The following is a 22666-nucleotide window of genomic DNA, read 5'->3' as shown; positions in this document are numbered from 1 at the left end:
TCTTGATGGAAAAATGGCGAACCTCTTAGATTGGCAATTTGGCATTCTTTTAAAAGCCTCATTTCTCCCCTCAGGAGAACGTGAGTCATTTTATTCAGACATGACAAATGTAAGGGGCGGGGGGTGGTGGGAGAAATACTGAATCTCCAGAAGAGGCACAAAAGTTTGATAAACACATTCTCTTTTTGAAACAAGTTAAGTCATTTGTCTCCCAAGGACAATTCATCACCAACAAGGCTCAGAAAATCAATGGGAAAGAAATCAGCATTATAACGTATAAATATAGGACTGAAACCTAGCAATTAGGCGTCTGAGATCAGCCTGCGTTTTTCTCTCTGAGGGAAGGGGAACAGGGAAGAAACAGCAATGAGCCGTGAGCAAGGAGCCCCACACCTTCCGCTAGCACCGCAGGACCGTGGGCACTGGCTTCCTACATGGACAAAGGGGGCCATAATGCTTTCTGTTCCTAACGCCCTGGGTTCATGTGAGGGATCCAAACTGATACTGAGGGTGAAATTAGTTTGAAAGGGCAACACCAGCCGAAACCGGTTTGGCTCAGTGGATAGAGCGTCGGCCTGCGGACTGAAAGGTCCCGGGTTCGATTCCGGGCAAGGGCATGTACCTGGGTTGCGGGCACTTCCCTAGTGGGGGATGTGCAGGAGGCAGCTGATCGATGTTTCTCTCTCATAGATGTTTCTAACTCTCTATCTCTCTCTCTTCTTCTCTGTAAAAAATCAATAAAATATATTTAAAAAAAAAAGGGCAACACCAATGTCAGGTGTATCTTAATATTGTGCAAATCATGAAAGGATTCAGAAGTCTATGTGCTCAAGCACAGAACAGAGGCAGGAGGTGGGGACAATTTGTGACTTGGGAAGGCTGGTGTGTGGGCGAGGGAGACAGGCATTTACGGAACTCCCACCATATGTCAGGGCCACTGCACGTCCCTGCTCATGCTCAGGGCAACCCTGGGAGTCGGGCCTTGTTATGTCCAGAGTCCACATGAACAGCAGAGTAAGAAGAGGGCTATGAAGTCCGCCCAAGTCATAGACGGAGTCACGGCAGCCTGCCTCCAGGCTCTGTCTGCCACACCTACGATTTAGCCCAGCTCTGCCAATCACCCACTTCAGATCTTTGCCAAATCTGTCTCTTCCTTTGGAAAACGAAGAGATTTTTTCCAAAGCATGGTAACGCGGATAACACTTTCAGGATTGTTGCTAAATCCACAGACTGCTCGTCTTATGATTTAATTCATACTTTTCTAAACTTAATAAGAAAACCCGATTACTTCTATAAGTGTTCAATTAGTACTTTTAGAACACACACGAAAATATGCAGAAATGGTTCCAGCGCATAAATACCGGCTGTCACAGTGAAGATGTGCTGTCTCCCACCTGGGCTCCCATTTGGGGGACCGCAGGGACAGATGGTAACCAGCCCGGCTCTGGAATGCTGTTCTACTGCGGAGTCAAAAGACCAGGCCAGCACAGGCAGCGGGGACCAGCACCCAACACTTTGGCTTGTCTCGTACTGTGGTTTCTTGTTCTGTTTTAACTCCCATTCTTTCCTTCTTATTTGTCTGCAGCCTCCCAACTCTTAATGTCTAGCCTCTTCCATGCAAATTTCAGCAGGCTTTTTACTGAGAATCAGTGTGGGCAGGAGCTTATAAAAGGAATAATGCATGCCCATGATATATATGAGTTAAGAGTCAAGACGGAAAAAGCAGTTTAAGAAAAAAAAAACATACAGAGAAGCATAGCAGCAGATATACAATAATCCATTCCAGCAGAAACACTGTCAGAGTAGAACAGATGGGCGAAGACCGACCCATAGAACTGAAAGGTACCATAGAGGCCACCTAATTCAGAGCCTACGTACCAGTGGCCTAGTGTTTGAATTCTAGCATGCAAACTATTTTAAAACAGTAATAATGGAAGTCCTTGACTATTAGTTTCTATTGTCAACACTCTCTATAATCTATCCCACGCATGCTTCACTGTGAAGATGTTTCAGAGCACATTCCCTAATGTACTCCAGTCCCCATCCTTATATCTAAACATTGTACAAAAGTAGGAAACTGAGACCCAAAGCAGCTAATAGCCTTGTTGTCATAGCAGATCCTATAGGTCTTGATGATCAGTGGAGTCCTTTATAAAGTTCATCTACAATGATGCTCTCAGAATGTATCACTCTTTTTTAAAAATTATATTTTTATTGATTTCAGAGAGGAAGGGAGAGAGAGATAGAAACATCAATGATGAGAATCATTGATACTCACTGAGCCAAGCCAGTTAGGGAGAATGTATCACTTTTATATAGTGTTTTGAAAGAGATGCTAACAAATCAAGTCTTGAAAAGATATATTAGTAGAGGAGTTTTGCAAAGAAAAATGACTGAGGAGAGAGGATTGAGAAGTATAAGAGATGGGGAAAGATAAATTAAACAAGTGCAAAAAGACTGCAGGTAGCTGGACAAGCACACTCAACCCTTTCCTAGGACTTGGGAGGTAAGGAAGATGAAGAGATGAGAGAGAGGATGGAACTGGGGAGCCCAGACTCTATATAAAAGTATTCCAAATTTAGTTCCAGAAATACTCTTCAGGTACAAAATGATATGAATATACTCTCTTGCAAAATAATTGGAAACCAGACTAGAAAAGCAGGGTGGTCAAGAGAAACAGCAGGGCTTGAAAATGTATTGAGGTATTTGAGTACAATTTAGAGGTAGAAGTGATCTTAAGAATCCTGTATAAAACTCTTTCTTTTCAAGAAGAGACAAAGGTGCTGGAAAGTTGTGTAACTTGCTCAAGTTTATGTGTCTGGATAGATACAGAGGGAAAGTGGATGCCTGGTCTCTTCACTTCCAGTTTGGTGTCATTTCCTACTTCTTTTGAGTTTGATTGAGTTTTATAGGCAATAAAGAGAATGACAATGAAAAATGTAGTTTGAGCAAATGGCATTTGCAACTATATTCAGAAACAACTAGAGTAGAAAATGAATGGAAGAAGAGAAATGTGTCAGTAGATCTTGCTTTTCCAATCTTATTTTAAGGCCAGGAGTTCTTTGTAGTTACCAGTGTCACTACTCCTCTTCCTAAGAACCTGATAAATAGAATTTAAAACCAACTGTCTTCTTTGAAAAAGTCATCAACTTACTTTTCCCACCCACTTTACCCATTATGCCTCCTGCAGATACATCATCTTGCAAATAAGTCACCTCCCACAAGGCCTCTGATAACCTCATGAGCTTGCATAAGTTCTATTATAATCCTGCAGAATGAAGAGAAAGTTAACCGCTAGTCATACTAAAAAGCACTAGGACACATTTCTAAGCAAGTACAGAACAGTTTATTTTCTGTCTGCCCAGATGTGTGTCAACAGTTTGCTTTCTGACTTTTGAAAGCACAAAGAGTTTCCGTTGACCAGAATTTATCGAGCTGTTTTAGAAAACACATAATGTTAGCAAAGGGAATTATTTTTTATCACCGTATGTTGTTTAACAGCCCTTGATGGTGATCAAATTTATAGCACCTATAAAAGGCAAGATGACCCAAGCAGCTGAGCCAAGAACTTCGATTTCCAGAGAATTAAACATTGCAAAGCAAAGATTCTAGCTAGCACCTCACAAACTGGGTGGAGCTGGGGGAGGGTGTCACTAAATGGAAAAGCAAAGGCATTAAAGTTTTGGTATATAGCCAAATGGTCAAGTATTTAAATTATCTTCTTAATACTAACCCCTCCTCAGAGTTTAGTAATCCGGCAGATATTTATTGAGCAATACCAATGCATGAGTTCTTTCTAGATGTTAAGAGGGTAATAAATAAATGAATAAATAAATAAATAAATAAGACTTAGTCCCTTATCTTCAAGAGTAACTAAAACAGTGCAAATAGAGAGGTGTATATAAACTTACTGCAATTACAGTGGGTGTTTTAAGTATTACAGTGGTCCAAGCAATAGGCTGAAGCTGCCCAGAGGAACTGATCCAAGGAAGTTTAAGTCTGGTAACTATGTAAACAAAATTTTGCAAATTGCAAGCAAAGATGTGGACAAAGTCAACTTTTTTTTACTGAAAATGAATTAAAAAGATGAACAATAAAGCTATTTATAATTTTGCCATTTTATCTATAGATTTATTAATTGACTAGCACTTTTCTTGTGAAGGCAATGTTCTTGTGAATGTTGGCTATTCTCAACCAGAAAGACAAAAAGCTGTTATCTTTAATGACTCTGAAATGTTTCTCAGGTGAATAGAGTAAAGCAGAACCCCAAACAGGTTTGCTATCGGCATTACCTCTTCTTCTTAGCCTCCTAAGAATTCGGAAATGAACAACCATTCAACAACAGAGAGAGAATCAATAGGATCAGAAGATTTTGATCAACTCTTGGGGAAAGTGCATCACCTATAGAAAGTTGGCTTTGGTTTGGTTGGCTTATTTTAGAATGTAATGGAGGCGGTCCATCTATTTGTTTCCATAGGAGTCCACTTGAGTCTTTCTGGGTTTTTCATTGCATAGTCTGGTTGGGTTCAAAGTTCTTTTCTCTGCAGGGATTTCATTCCTCAAACTGTGCAAGTTGGGTGGGGGTTTCACTACCCCCTCAACAGGGGTAGTGGTTGGACTGGTAGCACACCAAATAGAAACAAGTGTCAAAGCTTGGAACTCTTGAATTTTTGGAACGGTATGAGGAGGATCTGTGTGAATTCTTTGAGTATTTGGTAAAACTCCCCTGTGAAGCCATCTGAACCACGGCTTTTGTTTGCTGAAGTTTTTTGATTACTGTTTCAATTTCATTGGTAGTTATCAGCCTGATTATTCCTGATAGAGTTTAAGGCTTGGAGCTCTTTCAGCAAACTCTGTGGTATGAATTGGGGTGTTGTTATAATCATTCTTATTAATCAAATTGCATCTGAAAGATGAAGAAACCAAAATACAAAGTGTAAGGAACGTGTCAGGTGTCATAATAACAGGTGCATAATCAAGATGGGCACCCAGATGCAGTTCCCATAATCCCCGACTCAAAGCTCTTGAGGACTTCACTAAATTTATTAAATAAATGGGTGGAAAACAACACTTTTGATATTAAAGTGATGTAGTATATACTGTTCACTAATCTTTAATGACTATAATTAAAAGGACATAGTATATACCATTCACTAATCTTTAATGACTATAATTATGGTATAAAAATTGTCAAGAGCCTGGTTGGTGTGACTTAGTGATTGAGCATTGACCTATGAACCAGGAGATGACATTTTAATTCCCGGTCAGGGCACATGCCTAGGTTGCAGGCTCAATCCCCAGTGTGTGTTATGCAGGAGGCAACCGATCAATGTTCTCTCTCATCATTGAGGGTTCTATCTCTCTCCCTCTCCTTCTTCTTTGAAATCAATAAAAACATATATTTTTTAAAAAATTGTCAAGATTTCAACAGCAATATTCAGAAGTCCATATATTTGACATTCTTAAGACTCAGTGGGTTCATAATTTGAGAACCACTGTAGGGTTAATGTTTTCCCTTGAAGTCTTTGTCTTGGGTAATTGGGGAAAGATTAATACCCAGCCTACTGATTGTTAAAGAAAAAGAGCAGGCTGCCTCAGCACCTTTTATTTGGTCCTCATTCACAATCCAGTGTTCTGCATACTAATTATCGCAATGGAACTGCATTTCCTGAAGTCCCCACTGGTCTATAGCATCAGATCCAGGAGACCCTTTCCAGGTGTGTTCTCCAAAGCATCTCATCTTGCTGAAACTCTGCTCATTGAACAGCATGGCTTCTTTCTCTCAATATCCCTCCAGTTCTTCTGAGAAATTTTCTCATTCCCTGTCACTAGCCTCTAAAATATTGGTGTTCAGTAGAACCCCATCCTCAGTCAGCTTCTCTTCTATCTGTATCCTTACTCCTTGGAAAATCTCCACAATCTCTACTGTGGGTTATGTGCTAAAGACTCTCAGAGGGATATCCACAAGCTCATAAGCATCTCAACATGGATTCTCTACAGTTATTCAAATTTAATATACCACAAAATTCTTATAACACACATATATTTTTAGATAGATACATGGAGAGAGAGCGAGTGAGAGAGGAGAGGAGGGGGAGGGAGGAGAGAGAGCATCCAGTGATAAAAATGACATAGTTGTAAAAAAATTCAAATCTCAGGTTAAATATACAGAGACTAAGAAAGGGGATGAGATATAGTCATTGCATATACTGGGGAAGTGGAGTGGGACCATTGTTTAATTTCTGCCACTGATAATTAGTTAAGTGTAAGTTTATCCAAAAAAAATCTTAAGGCAAGGATGAATAATAATAAAGCCAAGATGTCTAATTATGAACCTCTTCGGAAACTAATAGAAATACAATATAATGTGGATAGGAAAAGAATAGAAGAAAAACATCAAGGGGATAGAAAAAAAAGACAACATAAAGCAAGATGCTAGAAATACAATTATAAAACTATTCATATCACAATTATGAAGATTTACTAGTAACAAGGATGCTTATGGTTTTTAGTAACAAGGAATGCTTAGTGGGAAAAGCAGGCTATCAAACTATTTGCACAAATGATCACAACTCTGCATAATATATAAGGATGTTTCCAGGCAGCAGAGTACAGGAATTAAGAATATGTGGCCTAGAATCCACAGATCCAGATGTGAATTCATAATCCATGACTTACCATGTAACCTTAAGTCAGCTGTCAAGCCCACTGTACTTCAATTTCCGCTTTTTTAAAAAAAACTGAGGATAATAACGGTACCTACTTCAAGTCTGTGGGTCAATATTAAAATAAAACTATTTTGCAAGCTTGAGGACAGTGCCAGGCACATAGAACATGCCCAATAACAATGACTTTACTATTGACTCCTTGATAAACAGTACCTTAGTACCTCTGTGTCATTCCCCAAGGGCTCCCTTTGCATAGAAATCTGGAGGAGGGAGCTGCCATGAATGTCAGGAGGCCTGAATTGGGCCCTGGTTCTGCCAGTAATGAGCTCTGTGACTTGAGTAACCTGCGTGAATGCCCTATGCAAAGACCAGCTAATGTCAAAGCTTTTGCAGGTTCCCAGGTTCCCTCAACCTCTACTAAGGTGGTCAGAGCAAGAATGAATGAAACAAGGGAACGCGCAATTCCAACCTGGGTGCTGACACATTCTCTCTGCGTTGAGGTTTGCCTTGCCTGCCAGGTTCCTCTGTGTAGAAGCAAGAACACACCAGGGAAATGAAACCCGCATCATCACCAGCTGTGCCCAAGGAGCCTACTGATGACGGAGGAGAGAAAGGCACTGTGGGCTCCTCTGTTAAGAGCCTGATCAGAAAATAAAAATTAGCCCTGCCCCCTGTCGGTGCCATCCCAATGCTCAGCAGGTCAGTTATATGAATTTCCACCCTCATCAACAATCCCCCTTCACCTCAATTATTTCACCAGTAGCAATGCTAGTAAAACCCCAAATTCAGAACTTTAAGTCATTAAAGACATTTTAAGATTAAAGAAACATCATTACTTTAGTCTAGAAACTGGACTTAAATAGCTTTTAGCCATGTCTCTTTATTCTGGGGGCCAAGATCCTATATTCTAGGGCAGTGGTCGGCAAAATACTGACTTCTGTGCATGGGCCACGAAGTTTCAATCGCATTGTATGTGTGCGCCTGCACGTGGTATTTTGTGGAAGAGCCACACTCAAGGGCTAAAGAGCCGCATGTGGCTCGCGAGCCGCAGTTTGCCGACCACAGTTCTAGGGGTATGTTCACCGCCACTGGAAGTGTGAAGAGACCCATCCAATTACAACCACCTGCAAGAGCCTGGTTGGTGTGACTTAATAAGAGAGACATAGTCCAGCAAGGATCTGAGTAGCAGCTGGGGAGAGACAACCTCCAGGGAAGCGCACAGTGGTGGGAGACGGCAGACACAAGCTGCCGAAAGAGTGGCTGTGTTTGTTTGGTTTTGGTTGATGTAGTTAAATGGGACAGCCATGGAGGAAAACAAACGTGAAGGCATCGAGTCTCAAGAAATGAAAGAAACTCTGCAAACCCTTAGTCAGATCTACATGCAAAGCCCAAAGAGCGAGAAACAAATGAAGGGTCAGAACTGCAGAACCTCTCCTGCCCACCACCCCGCCCCCCAAATCAATAAGAGCCCTTAAATTCCTCTGGCTGGAGATTGATGACCACATCTGAAACAACAAGAAGAATTTGTGAGCTATTTCCAAAGCAGATGGAGAGAGGCTGGAATTCAGAATAAGTCTAAAATGCCATCTATCTTGACAAGAGCTTGCTAACTGACTGAGGGACGATCTTCTATGAGAACAGGCACCAAAAGACCATAACAGAAACAGTGAAAGGTCCTCTGAAATGATAAACACAGAGACATGGACCAGTTAGTCCAAATCTCTATGATATAGAGAGGTCGCAGGCACAGCCGCATTCCCAATACGAACTTCAAAGTCCAGAAAAATCAACCCAAAAACAAAAAAAGAGAAAAATATATATGAATGCCCATATTAAAAGGGCTTTTACAATCCTAACAACATGCAGATTGCTTCAGTGAGAAATTCTAGACTTCAATAGCCTGCTGAGTAAGACCACTTGGGATATTTATTCTGAGTTTCTGGTATCCACCCAATATAAGAATCAATTTAGTTCCTCTAATTTTATTTTCTCCTCGACTCCAGGCCTTATTAAATCTTGGATAGCCCCCTTACATAATATGTTACACAAGCCTATGAGTGAGTGTTTTTACATGCCAAAGGAAGTTAACATCATAAGGGACCTGAAAGCTGGACAGAAACAACTCAGGGAAGACATCACAGAGAATTCTAAAAAGGAAGAAAGGGGTTGGTAGGGCTTGAGGAGCCAGATGGGAACAATTAGGAGGAGTGAATGAGAATGAGAGAGCTGCCTCCATAGCCACATAGGTAGACTTGTTCAAGATATGATGCTGCACAGACTACCTGGTATCCTCTGGGGCCTAGAAGGGATGGGCCGCTCCATAATCAGTCACGTGGGGAGTTACACAGGAGCTTAGGGGAATGATGAATCAGACAATTGTTGGGTCTGAAGGTATCTGACAGATCAACACTCGAGTTTTCTTACTTCATCTGTGAGGATGCTAAGACCCAAATCAATTGGTGAATGTCAGAGAGCAAACACAGTTATGAAGATTGCCATTGGCAACAGGGAATCCCACATCTCCCTACATAATGCCCTGTCTCTAGTGAACACGCCAGGCATGGCCTCTGCTCCTCATCCTCATCCTCTCATCCCTAAATTATTTGAAAGGTCTGAAGCTTATTAACAGTTTTTTTTTTTAAATTTATATTTTTACTGACTTCAGAGAGGAAGGGAGAGAGAGATAGAAACATCAACGATGAGAGAATCATTGTTTAGCTGCCTCCTGCACACACCCTACTAGGGATCAAGCTGCAACCCAGGCATGTGCCCTGATCAGGAATTAATCATGACCTCCTGGTTCATAGGTGGATGCTCAACCACTAAGTCACACTGGCCAGGCTGTAACAGTTTTTGAACTTCATCAAGATCTTAAAGTTTTCTCCATCCTTCCTTTGCAATGTGTCCCTCTACCTATTGGTATTCCTTCTAGATTTGAACATATCTTCTTCTCCATTGCCTCCTCCTCCTCCTAAACCTGGCCCTTAAAATGTACATGGTTTCTAGGCTCCCATCCTTGGTTTTCATGTCTCCCTTGAACCATCCATCATATATAACCTAATACATTTTTTAAAATATATATTTATTGCCTGCAGGGCATGGATAGACATGTCCCAAGTCCAGGCAATAGTAGTGGGTATCTAGGTTGCTAGGCTGTCTGGCTTACCTCATTTTTGGCTTTTTAACATGTTCCCCTTGTGGTAGCTCCTTGTCTCAGGCAGATTCACACACCTGTACACAAGTGCTATTCTGTCTACAGAATATATAAAGTATACATTTTAAATGTATAGAATGTGTTTTTAAATGTATGTACGTATTTGTTTATTTATTCTTTGTATAGAATAGTCCTCCTTATCTGCAATTTCCTTTTCTGAAGTTTCAGTTACCTGGGGTCAACAGCGGTCTGAAAAATTAAATAAAATATTCCATAAATAAACAACGCATATGTTTTAAATCGAGTGCTGTTCTGAGTATTATAATGAAATCTTGAGCTGTCCCATTCTGTCCCACTGGGGACATGAATCATTCTTTTGCCCTGCTTCTCCAATGGGCAGGACTGTATCCAGACCTGCCCATTAATCAGTTAGTAGCCCTCTTGGTTATCCGATTGACTGTTGCAGCACCTCAGTGCTTGTGTTCAAGTAACTCTATTTTACTTAGTAGCAACCCCAAAGCACTAGAGTGGTAATACCGGCAATTCAGATATGTCAACGAGAAACTGAAAGTGCTTTCTTTAGGTGAAAAAGTGAAAGTTTTTGACTTACTAAGTAAAGAAAAAAATCATATGCTGACATCATGAAGATCTTTTTTGTTTGGTTTTGTTAATCCTCACCTGAGGATATTTTTTCCATTGATTTTTAGAGAGATTGGAAGGGAAGGAGGAAGGGAGAGAGAGAGACACATCCATTGGTTGCCTCCTTCACACACCCTGACTGGGTGCTGGGAATGAGCCTGCAACCCAGGTATATGCCCTTGACCAAGAATCAAACCAGAGACCCTTTGGTGCTCAGGCCCGCATTCTAACTACTGAGCAACATGGGCTACATTGTGAAGATCTATGGTAAGAGCAAATTTCTATCTTGAAAATTACCTAGTTTATAAATTTAGAGTATATATAGGGTTTGGTACTATCTTAGGTTTCAGGCATCCACTGGGGATATTGGAATGTATCTCCTGTGGATTAGGGGGTCAGGGCTACTGTATTAGGATGTTTTGATAGCATAAAAAAAACACACACACACAAAACTTTCTAGCTAAGGACAGATTGCTCCTCTCAGAACTATTTAATTCTTAGAGACAACAAAGGATCCAGCTGTGAGCATGCTTTTGATATGCAAACTAACCAATCAGAGGTGGTGCAATATTGTTCTACCTTAATCATCCTAGTACAAGGGGCTGGTCAACTAGAGACCATTCCTATGGCCCAAGGTGACTCCTAATGATTCAAACTATTCACATTTAAACTGTTCAGAAACCCCAATCAAAGCTGGGGCCTAAACCCACCCTTGCTCTTATGCTCCTGCATCCTGAGCTGCTGGCTTTCCCACATGGCCCTGTGGGCGTCCTGTGCCTCCATCCCTAGAACGTGTGAGTCAAATAAACTTTATTTTCATCAGCCTCTCTGTCTCCTCCTGTGGCTGCCAGACCGACCATCTTTTAAAAGAATACATTTATTATATTGTGTGCTTTCTCCAGTCTTATACCAAACCAGTAACCCTCAGAATAATCCTCATACTTTGGTTCTGTGAGAATCATGCAGGCTCCCTATAGACGCTGGATCGCCAACCTTTCCTTGGCCAGGGACTGTGCTGATTCAGTAGGTGGGGGAGGGGCTTCCTGGAGATTCAGACTTAGGATTTAGGGATTTGAATAGGATGTCTATTTTAAACTGTCATGTAGAGTGTGAGCATGTCACAGGGAATGGCTCTGCCTCCTGTTTCTTTGACCCTGCAGGTAAGTGTGCCATACACAACGGAGAATGCACTAAGTGATGTTGTCTCAAAGAGGAGATGCTTCCCAAACAATCCAATGTATCCAGTAAAATATTTCCCACTTGAAATGAGAGATCCTGTGTAGAAATAAGTGGACTTGGGTTTCAGAGGCCATCCTGAGGTTCTAAAAGCCTCCGTTCCTGTCTTCAGTAACTGGTGCCTCAGAGTCTCAGGGGTCCTTACATCAACCAGTGTCCCTAGCCTGGAGGTAACAGGTGCAGATGCGCCACAGTGGTGCCTGGGCAACTCCCGTCTTTGCATTGAGCTCACTGTTTGCAAAGGGATTCTGGATCTGGCATCATGCCTAATGCACCCAAGTGGATTCCTCAAGGCTTGGCGGGTTTCATGACATGTCCTATGGCGTTCCTCTGTCATAGCCACCTGGCTTCTGATTTGGCTTCCTAGGAACCATCTATTCATTTGGGCCCACACCTAACCAATGGGTCCATGCTTTACCTTTGCAGTGATTTTTTACAAAGGCCTTACAACCACCGCTCTGTTTATCTGTTATTTTAAAATTATGCTCGATTCATTTGTTCAGTCTGTATTAAACAAGTTATTTCTGCACTGGCAAAAGGTCAATTTAATTACACCAATTACTTTGGAAAAGACAGTCCAATCAATACAATTGTATTATATATGGGCACTAAAATGTACCTTGCTGCTTCCAGTAGCAAATTGCAAACAATAGCAGTTAACAGCAATTTATTCCCGCTCCACAGTAACACCCTCGCTCCCAGGCCTACTGAGCAAACTTGTTCATGAACTGAGGCCGGAACCAAGCCCTCTTGCCACCGTATCTTTTAGCCATTAGTGCTTCCCTCACCTTTAGCAATTAATTACTCAGTAGCACAGTTTCGTCAATTAAGTGATCTAGTAGAAAGGCAAGCCTTTGGTGCTGGGATGGATATTGAATGGGAGAAAATGCAGCGTTGATCCGAAAGAATGCCAGCTTTATCAGAGAGGCGACAGGTAAGTAGGCAAAAATGCAAGTGATAAACATTTTAAACTGCTATTCAATATAAAAAGTAACAGATGGTACAAAGCCTCTGATGAGCTCGTGGTTTAACAGAACGGAAAGTGACACAGAGAGAGTGAGGGGAAAGAGAGAGGTCCCTTTAGGCTTCAGTGATTTCATTAAGTTTCAAGAAAGGGCCGGGGATTTAGATGCCAAATGACAACTAGGATTGGGATGGAGGAAAAAAGAATGTGTGAGTAGAGTCACAGGAGATAGACACGCGATGCCAAGTTTGTGGGACCAGGAGGAAAATCACCTAGGATACCCACAGCCACGCATGGATTCTTTATAGGTGTGATCTAGGCGTTCGTTCACGATCCAATCCTTTCACATTTAAGACTGTGAACATGCAAGTGATACAAATTTAGGAAAAAAACACTAATGAACACCTTCAGGTAAAGGAAGCTTTCCAAATATACATGACGTTGAAACAGTCAGGAAGAGGCCTTCAATTAATATTTTATAGAGAGCCCCGCATTTGCCAATGGCTAGAATAAGAGGCGCAGTTTTGTTGACAGAGAATTTGCAAGGAGCGAAGCTGGCTCTGAACCCTGCAGCCTTTGCAGATTATTCTCACCCACTTCAAGTACCAACAACACACATTTCCAGTCAGCTGCGCTGGCTTTCCGAACCAAATGCCGCCCCGAGATAATGCATTCAAAAAGGGGAACTGGAGTGTGAACACTTTGCAGGGCTCAGCAATGTGGAAAATCCTCTTGTGCACGATATAATTTTCTGTTTGTTTTGGCCTCCGCACAGTGAAATCGCCTGCTTTGTCGCATGCGTTAGGCTAGTTTTAGGAACGGGTAATGTCTCCCCATCTGGCTTCCTCACGTAGATGTGTTAGGTTCTCTGTGAAGATTTCCTCATGTCTCTGTTGAGATGTGTGATGTGGTGAGGAAATGACAAGAACTCACAATAGTTCTCGGTGAGCACCAGGCTCAGGGCAGTTGGTTCTTCATTTTCTGGAATAAGTAAGACACAGAGCTGAGAACCCAATGGTCCTGGGCCTTCTTGGATCCAACCCCCTTCCCATCCTACTAGCATCCCACCTGGTCCAGCCTTGAAGCTGTGGCTTCAGTGGTTTCAGAGAAGGTTCACTGTGTGGCCACTCACCAGAGAGCCACAACCAGGGTTCTATAGGCAGGATGATGATCTGCCCCCTTTGTTAAGTATTCCCCTAAACATCAATACCAAGTATGTGACACTGTTGTCACGCATACTGGGAAGATCATGGGACTTGAAGTTATACCTAGGCCCAAATCTTAACCTAGGTTTGGGGCCTTGGGAAAGTTACTTATTTTGTCTGAGGAATGGAAATAATCATACATATGACACATAACTGAAGAGAATGCTCAATGAAATAAATTATGAAATAACTTCATCTAGTAGAATGCCTGGCAATAAATATGTATTCCCTTTCTCTATGGATACTTACTTAAAATGACTTGTGTGCCTGTGGTCTGAACTTCATCTTAGAACTTTTTTTAAAAAAATCCCCAATGTGAGGTATATAATCATGTCTCCTTCCCTGGAAAAAACATCTTTCTTTCCTGTCACATTCTTTTTTTTTTCTTTCTAAATATGTTTTTATTGATTTTAAGAGAAAGGGAGAGGGATAGAGAGTTAGAAACATTGATGAGAGAGAGAAACATCAATCAGCTGCCTCCTGCACACTCCCTCCTGGGGATGTGCCTGCAACCAAGGTACATGCCCTTGACCAGAATCAAACCTGGGACCCGTGAGTCTGCAGGCTGACACTCTATCCACTGAGCCAAACCAGTTAAGGCAATCCCCATAATTTTAATGTTGACATCACATAACGGGTAATAAGATAAACAATGAATATCTTAATATTTGCTTAGAGTTGCATATGAAATTCTGCAAAAAGCTATACTCAGTGTTCTGTTCATATCCTACAAAACTTTGCTTAGGTAAATGCACGAGTGACAGTAGATAAATCATGGGGGAACAAATGAGGAGGCTCCCTTAAGGTGTTTGCAGGCATATTTCTATTCTCTGAAGTCACTATCAAATACTTTGGTGCTCCACCTTGGCTGTGGTGCTCTGGAGATAGCAGAAGGACCAGATCTTTTACCAGATCTGGCCCACCTAGCTGTTCTGCCATTTAAAGGCTACCTTCTACCTCTGCACCATGGTGCTTCAACCTAAGAGAGGCTGGTGAACTTGTCAACACAACCATTCTGATCTTTCTAAGATCTTTTCCATACTCCCTGCTGGGAATATGTAGAAGACCTCCATAGCACCTGGAGATAGCAGAAGGACCAGATCTTTTACCAGATCTGGCCCACCTAGCTGTTCTGCCATTTAAAGGCTACCTTCTACCTCTGCACCATGGTGCTTCAACCTAAGAGAGGCTGGTGAACTTGTCAACACAACCATTCTGATCTTTCTAAGATCTTTTCCATACTCCCTGCTGGGAATATGTAGAAGACCTCCATAGCACCCTAACATCTCTCTCTCTCTCTCTCTCTCTCTCTCTCTCTCACACACACACACACACACACCTTGCCTGCTCTAATCACCATAGAACAGTGGTCAGCAAACTCATTAGTCAACAGAGCTAAATATCAACAACAATGATTGCACTCGTCTTGTGTACTTGTTTCAGATAGACGAGTGGGGATGGGAGAGGTGGAAGGGGTCGACCTCAGCAAACATACCTCAAAACAATGTACCTCCCAGCCGCACTGCATATCCCATGGCCTGCCTGCCCCACCTCTCCCATCGTCTGACCGACCGACCGACCAACACCCCCCACTTCTTCAAAATAGACTCGCCCAGGCTGAAAACCGCCTTCTGCGCATGGGCCATGAAGTTTCAATCTCACTCCATGTGCACGCCCGCCATGATATTTTGTGGAAGAGCCACACTCAAGGGGCCAAAGAGCCTTATGTGGCTCGCGAGCCGCAGTTTGCCAACCACTGCCACAGAGGATAGAGGACCTGGTGGTAAGTCCTTGTTTACTCTGACTTGGGTTTCTTTACTCAGGAAGAGACACTGGAAGAAAGCACCGGTAGAAAGGCAAAAAAAGTCATACATATCTCAGAACAGATTGCTTAAGTTAGTGCAATTTCGTTACTTTAAAAAATATACATATACTATTCTGCTGTGTTGCATTTGATGGTAGGGAGACAGACTGGCTCATATCATACAAAGGACAGAACAACACAGACTATCGATTTAACCAGGCCCGTTCTCCTGTATTTATTTTGCAAGCCTTGGAATTAAAAACAAGAAGTGGCCATGTGAAAGCAGTGCTGACCTGGGTTCTAGGAGCCCAGTGTTCCAGCCCCAGCTCTCCTGATAACAGTCTGACCTCAAGCAGGTACCAACGACATCTCCTCGTGAGCTCTCAGGCTCCCCATCTGATATGAGAATCATGAGAGTCAGACATGATCAATTCTCACTCTAGCTTGAGAGTTACAGGTGAGATGACCTTTAAGATATTACCTGGCTACTCAAGTCTAAGATGTACATCATAAGAGGAGTAGAAAGGATGCTATTTTCCGAAGTCTAGCTTGGCTTCCTCATGTTATACTACCAACCCTCTTTAACAGAGCAGTGCTGTGTGAACTGATGCTGAATCACTTCACCGCACAGGCCAGCAGGTACTAACTCTTTAGATAAGAATCTGCTCCATGAACGAAACTGTTGACCGCAGAGCTAGGCCTCCCCAGGAGGTAGTAAACTCAGGCTTATTTGTGTCCAGAGAGGATGAAGGAGGGTTTTTGCCCTGAACATTAGGGCTCAATGACTACCCTCAGAAACATGGCTCTCTTAGTAAAGAATAGCCTACAGGGCATTTTTCTATCTCTGATCACCATGCTCTTGCCAGCATGTGAGTAACATTTACTGGATCCCATACAATGAAAGATAAAATATATTTACTTTCCTGTCTACTTACAGAATAATGTTCAGGAATTTTAATCCACATTAATTTATTTTTCCATGAGTCTGAGGAATACCCTAGTGCAAAAATTCTTTAGTTCTTTAGAATCTCATGAAACAGATAATTCCTGTTGATGTTAGGTCATGGCTGTCCCTCAGCCTAGTGTCTTCCTTCTTTGTGCTGCCCAAGCCCTGACTCTTCCATGTGTGGCCAGAGATAAGAGGCCTCTTTTTTTTCTCTTTGTTTTTATTTTTTTTAATTTTTTTAATATTCTTTGATTTCAGAGAGGAAGGGAGAGGGAGAGAGAGACTGAAACATCAATGAGGAGAGAGAATCATTGATTGGCTGCCTCCTGCATGCCCCCTACTGGGGACGGAGCCTGCAACCCGGGCATGTGCCCTTGGCTGGAATCAAACCTGGGGCCCTTCAGTCCACAGCAGGCCAACACTCTATCCACTGAGCCAAACTGGCTAGGGCTGCTTTTATTTTTGTTAATACTCACCCAGGGATATTTTTTCCATTTGATTTTTTTAGAGAAAGTGGAAGGAAGAGAGGAGTGGAGTAAAGAGAGGGAGATATAGAAATAGATAGATAGATAGATAGATGATAGATATCAATGTGAGAGAGACACAAAGATTGGTTAACTTTCAAACACATCCCAATCAGGGCCAGGGATAAAACCTTCAACCCAGGTATGTGCCCTTGATCGGGAATCAACCTCTTCCACTCATAGGAATTTACTCAGGAGAAATTAAAACATATATCATATAAAAACTTGTACACAAATGTTCATAGCAGCTTTATTAGTAAAAGCTGTGAAGTAGAGACCATGCATGCGCCCGTCTACAGGTGGAGGGATAAATGGACTGTAGTAGATGCACATGATAGAACGGTACCCAGCAACAAAACACAATGAAGTGCTGATGCATAAAGCAATATGGATGAATCTCAAAACACTTATGCTGCGGGGACTAAACACAAAGAGCACAATTGTTTGATGCCATTTATATAAAAGTCTAGAAAATGCAAACTAATTTATGGTGACAGATAACAGATCAGTGGTTGCCTGGGGATGGTAGTGGGACGGGAGAAGTAGGAAGGAGGGATTATAAAGGGTGCAGAAAACTATATGAGGGGATGAATATATTCATTACCTTGATTGTGGTGATGGTTTCCTGGGTAAAAACCTATGAAAAACATTAGATGTCATGTGCAGTCTGTTGGATGCCAATTATAGCTCAATGAAGTGGGTTTTAAAAGATCAGGCAAAGAGCTTCAAAGAAAAAGAAAGAGATAAAGATGTCCCCTCATAGTGCCTGGGGGATCCATGGCTCCCAGAAAGTTTCTATTTCATCATCACTGCAATAAACATCCAAATTATACAGAATTCTCTTGTTAGAAGACAGTCATAACATTTGGAACACATTGCTTTTTTTAAAAAAAATATATTTTTATTGATTTCAGAGAGGAAGGGTGAGGGAGAAAGAAAAACAGCGATGATGAGAGAGAATCATCGATTGGCTGCCTCCTGCATGCCCTTACTGGGGATTGAGCCTGTAACCCAGGCATATGCCCTGATTGGAAACCGAACTGTGACCTCCTGGTTCATAAGTCAAAGCTCATCCACAGAACCACACTCGGCAGGACTGCTCTTTTCTTTAAACGTGCCTGTCGACTAATTGCGGGCTGTCTAGTTTACAGCCTAATTGTGCCACGCCTTCCTGCCTATCCTGGGAGGATTTCTCCTTTGCATCTTCAAAAACCGTTCCCTGCCCTCTGCTGCTTGCTCTGGTTTTCTCTCCTCCTGTGGTTCCAGTGAGAGCTGTGGGCAAACTACGGCCCACGGGCCGGATCCGGCCCGTTTGAAATGAATAAAACTATTGAAAAAAAAAACCCGTACCCTTTTATGTAATGATGTTTACTTTGAATTTATATTAGTTCACACAAACACTCCATCCATGCTTTTGTTCTGGCCCTCCGGTCCAGTTTAAGAACCCATTGTGGCCCTCGAGTCAAAAAGTGTGCCCACCCCTGATCTAGTGGGATCCTACAGAAGGAAGAAGACACCCCCACCCAGAGTCATCATCCAGGCAAGGGAACGAATGAGGCAGCCTGGCCAAGGACCAGTTGGGCCCAGGCTGCTGCTCAGCTTCAGGAAGGCCTCGGTGAGCAGGGAGCTGAATCCTGGACAGGAAACGCTGTCCTCTGAGTTGACACTTAGACAGGGAGGGCCAGGATGGGTGTGGATGTTCCCTTCTGCCCAGCACTACATAAAAAGCCCAGGGGGAGGCTGGCACCTTTGATTGGGCTCTCACGGCGCCAGAAGAAAAGCCAGCCATGCCAGGTTATTTTTAATGTTCAAAGAGCCTAGCAAAAGATTTATGACTACAAATATGTTGTGTGGGAGAGATAAATTGGAGCCGGGCGCTCCCGTCTCGAGCAGAGGAGTCAGCCTGCCAGCCCGGTCAATAAAGTATTTAAGCCCCGAGTGCCGTGTGGGTTGTCACAGATTAAAATTTGAAAATCTTTTATGGTGTAACAAGGTCCTTAATTATAACTCGGGGCTTTGGATCATTCGCAGGTTGTGCAAACAGCAAGAGGGATGCCACAGAGAACATCCTTGGATACAACAGCCTTTAAATCCAGCGTCCCTGAGAGAAAACACTCACTTCCCAAGTTCTGAATTTTGCCCCGGAACAGACAATAGATTTCTAGCATAAAATCCCTTTCCTGTCTCAATTATGTTTGACATTATTTCTTTCTTACGTGGAATTCACAGAATCTAATGAGCCGGCTGACGTTTCAAGGTGATTTTGCTTTTGGCCCTTTTTCTTTTGTCCCGCAGTACTGCTAAAACATCCTCACTCTCCAAGAAACTTAGATGCATGATAATTTCCCTCGCTGTGAATTTCAGCTGCTGATTAACTTCTTTGGCGGGTGGTTATTAGATCAATACCCTCTCCTGGAACAAAGGAAGCTTGAATCTGTAACTGATAGAATTAAAACTAGTGAAATACTTAACTCTCGTCAACAGATTATGCTAAAGTAGTTTTGATTCTTGATGAATGGACAGTAATCTAGAGCAGCCATGGGCAAACTATGGCCCGCGGGCCGGATCCGGCCCGTTTGAAATGAATAAAACTATTGAAAAAAAAAGACCGTACCCTTTTATGTAATGATGTTTACTTTGAATTTATATTAGTTCACACAAACACTCCATCCGTGTTTTTGTTCCGGCCCTCCAGTCCAGTTTAAGAACTCATTGTGGCCCTTGAGTCAAAAAGTTTGCCCACCCCTGATCTAGAGCAAAGTTAACCTTATGTTAAGGCTCCAACCCCTGCTCGGAACTGGACATCACTAGCCCAGAGTTACAGGGCGATATAGATGGACCCTAGCTCATAAAACAGAAATTACATACAGGTATATATATGTGATACCTGCAGCAGGAAGCTGTTAATGGTCACACATTCCCATGTGAGCTCATCTGACATCTATACCTATAATTTATACTGTGGTGCTAAGGACAGTATTAGTGACGGAGCAGGAACATATAAGATTATGGGTATAATCTGGAGAAGAAATTTATATAATATATACAATCTTATCTATACTATATCTAGGGCTATATAGGTGAGGGTAATCTTATAAAATAGAAATGTTCCTAAAATGCTTTAAATCAATAGACTTTACTGTGCATTTCTCGATTACTCCTCCTCCCTACCTCTAATGACTGTTTACCATTTTCAAAGGACCTTTACAAAAATGTTTGATGAAGTTTTCATTTAACTTACATTCTTCAATTTTCCTGCTCATTGGGTAAACAAATACAGCAGTGTGTTAAAAGTACTCCCCTTTAAAAAACTGTATAAAGTAAGAAAGTCATATTTATAGGCACACACACAAAACAATTCCAGTTTGTTGAGTAAGAATTTTTGAAGATTATTTTATAACTGGACTTTAAATGTGACAACAGATTGGATAAGAAAAGGCGGGCATCCTTGAGGGCTGATTTCAAGGTGTATAATTGGGGTGAATGGTGGAGTTGATATAAAGGGTGGGTTCTCCTCGGGAGCACCTGGTACCACCTAGCTTCCCGGTATTGGTCTTTGACCAGAACAATTCAGAGCTCCTTTACCTGCCTGAACAGACAACTCAACTTCCACTGCTGCCTTCCCTGTGTTTCCAACATTGCCACGGGAACCAGGGGCACTATAGAGAAGTGAGGAGGGTATTCATGGACCTGTCTGGATCATACAATGCCACTCAACCTCAGAGTTCTATTATTCTTACATCTGAAACAGACCCTGATACTACTCTAGAAAACCCAAGACCTCTCTTGTGTTACATTACAGACTAACCCTCTTGAATAGTCAAATCTTCCCTCTTCCTAAACCTTAGAGTCACCATAATGCTCTCAATGATCACACATTCCCACCTGAGCTCTTCTGGCCTCAATACATAACATTACACTATGGTGCTAAGGACATCAGTGTTAATGATGAGGGAGTAGTAAAGAAAGATAAAATCATGTGTATCCTAATATATGAAAAGCCTGGGGCTATCACGACTGAAACAACCGGATGGATGACCGAACAGCAGGCTGCATGGGGCAACCAGGCCGGCAGTGGGGTTAGTGAGGGATGACCAAATGACTGAACAGCAGACTGCATGGGGTGACCAGGCTGGAAGAGGGGGCAGTTAGAGGTGATCAGGCTGGCAGGGGAGGGGTGTGGGGGCAGTTAGGGGTGATCAGGCCGGCAGGCAGATGAGCAGTTAGGAGCCAGTGGTCCCAGATTGTGAGAATGTCCGACTGCCAGTTTAGGCCTGATCCCCAGGCAGTTGGACATCCTCCAAGGGGTCCCAGATTGGAAAGGGTGCAGGCTGCGCTGAGGGGACCCACCCTCCCCCTCCGTGCACAAATTTTGTGCACCAGGCCACTACTAATATTATAAAAATAATGTTTTCATGGGATGTTATGTTGTGTGGAGAAAACAGACAAACAGAAATTTAGACACAAAATGAGTAAGATTATATGTTAATAGTCTGTACAAACCAGAGAAATTGGGTGGACTGAGGACAACACTCGAGAGTTAAAAAGGGAATGTGTTAAAAAGAAGTTGAATTATGGCGCACATATCTGTGGAGATGACAGAAATAGTAAGCTATTGGGTTGGAAAATATCAAAGATAGTATGTTACTGGGAATTCAAAGTATTGGTATTGGCAACAAATGAGTTTTCAAATCTGGTTTGGGTTCAAACCATTCTGCATATTATCTAAGATATGCTAAAACCAAGGCCATTCGATGACTTGCATTGTGCATCATTATCTCACATGCGTCTTAGATGCCCCATTTAGATTGGGTAGGGGATCAAATCTAAAGGGACATCTTTGAGATGAACCGGACTCATCTTACTGATGGTGTTCAATAAATACTTATTTTTAGGTTCCTGAGAGGTAAGAAGGAATGCTCATAATTACTTTAATTTCAGAACTGCATTTATACACAACACCACACATAACATACAGATGCAAATATACCTGCATTATATAAATAAATGGCTTTCTAACAGTCATCCACTGTTGGCATAACTAAGCTGGGTGGTCACTCAAGTCTCAACTCCTGGACAGTTATTTCCGGCACCCTGATAATATTCCCAGCACGAGAACACTCTTTTCAGATCACACCAAAGTAGGATATCGTAAGAACTGCATCCAGAACCAGCATTTAAAAGATAGCATAATTGTACCTCCAGATACAAACATGGATTGAAGATGTAGAAGGAAGGTACCATATTCACTTATGATCATGATTTAGGTCATCTAATCTTGAGATGGCTGAATTGAGTGAAAATTATATTGTTATGATGCTAAAAATCTTCCTCTGGTGTGAAATATCTTAAGCCCCTCTTTCACATTTTTATAATAACTAGTTTCTATTGTAAATGAGGGCTTTATTAAGCCTCCCAGGAACATACTGGGGCCCACATATTAACATGCTATTCCGATTCCTGCCACTAGGTGGCCAGTAATAATTGCTGTGATACATCACCGAGGGGTGAATTGCAGACAAAGTT

General features: G+C 42.1%; 1 protein-coding gene across 1 annotated transcript in view; it reads right to left on the bottom strand.

Moving 5' to 3' along the window:
• CTNNA2 (catenin alpha 2) overlaps positions 1 to 22666 on the bottom strand; it is a gene marked incomplete at its 5' end in the record, with an annotated part of 880141 nt that overhangs the window by 402881 nt on the left and 454594 nt on the right. The window lies entirely within an intron of this gene.

The sequence above is a fragment of the Myotis davidii genome, unplaced genomic scaffold (genome assembly GCF_000327345.1).
Source record: "Myotis davidii unplaced genomic scaffold, ASM32734v1 scaffold91, whole genome shotgun sequence".
In the NCBI taxonomy this organism is placed as follows: Eukaryota; Metazoa; Chordata; class Mammalia; order Chiroptera; family Vespertilionidae; genus Myotis; species Myotis davidii.
The sequence above is the reverse complement of the archived record's forward strand: the minus strand, read 5'-3'. Positions and strand labels throughout refer to the sequence as shown.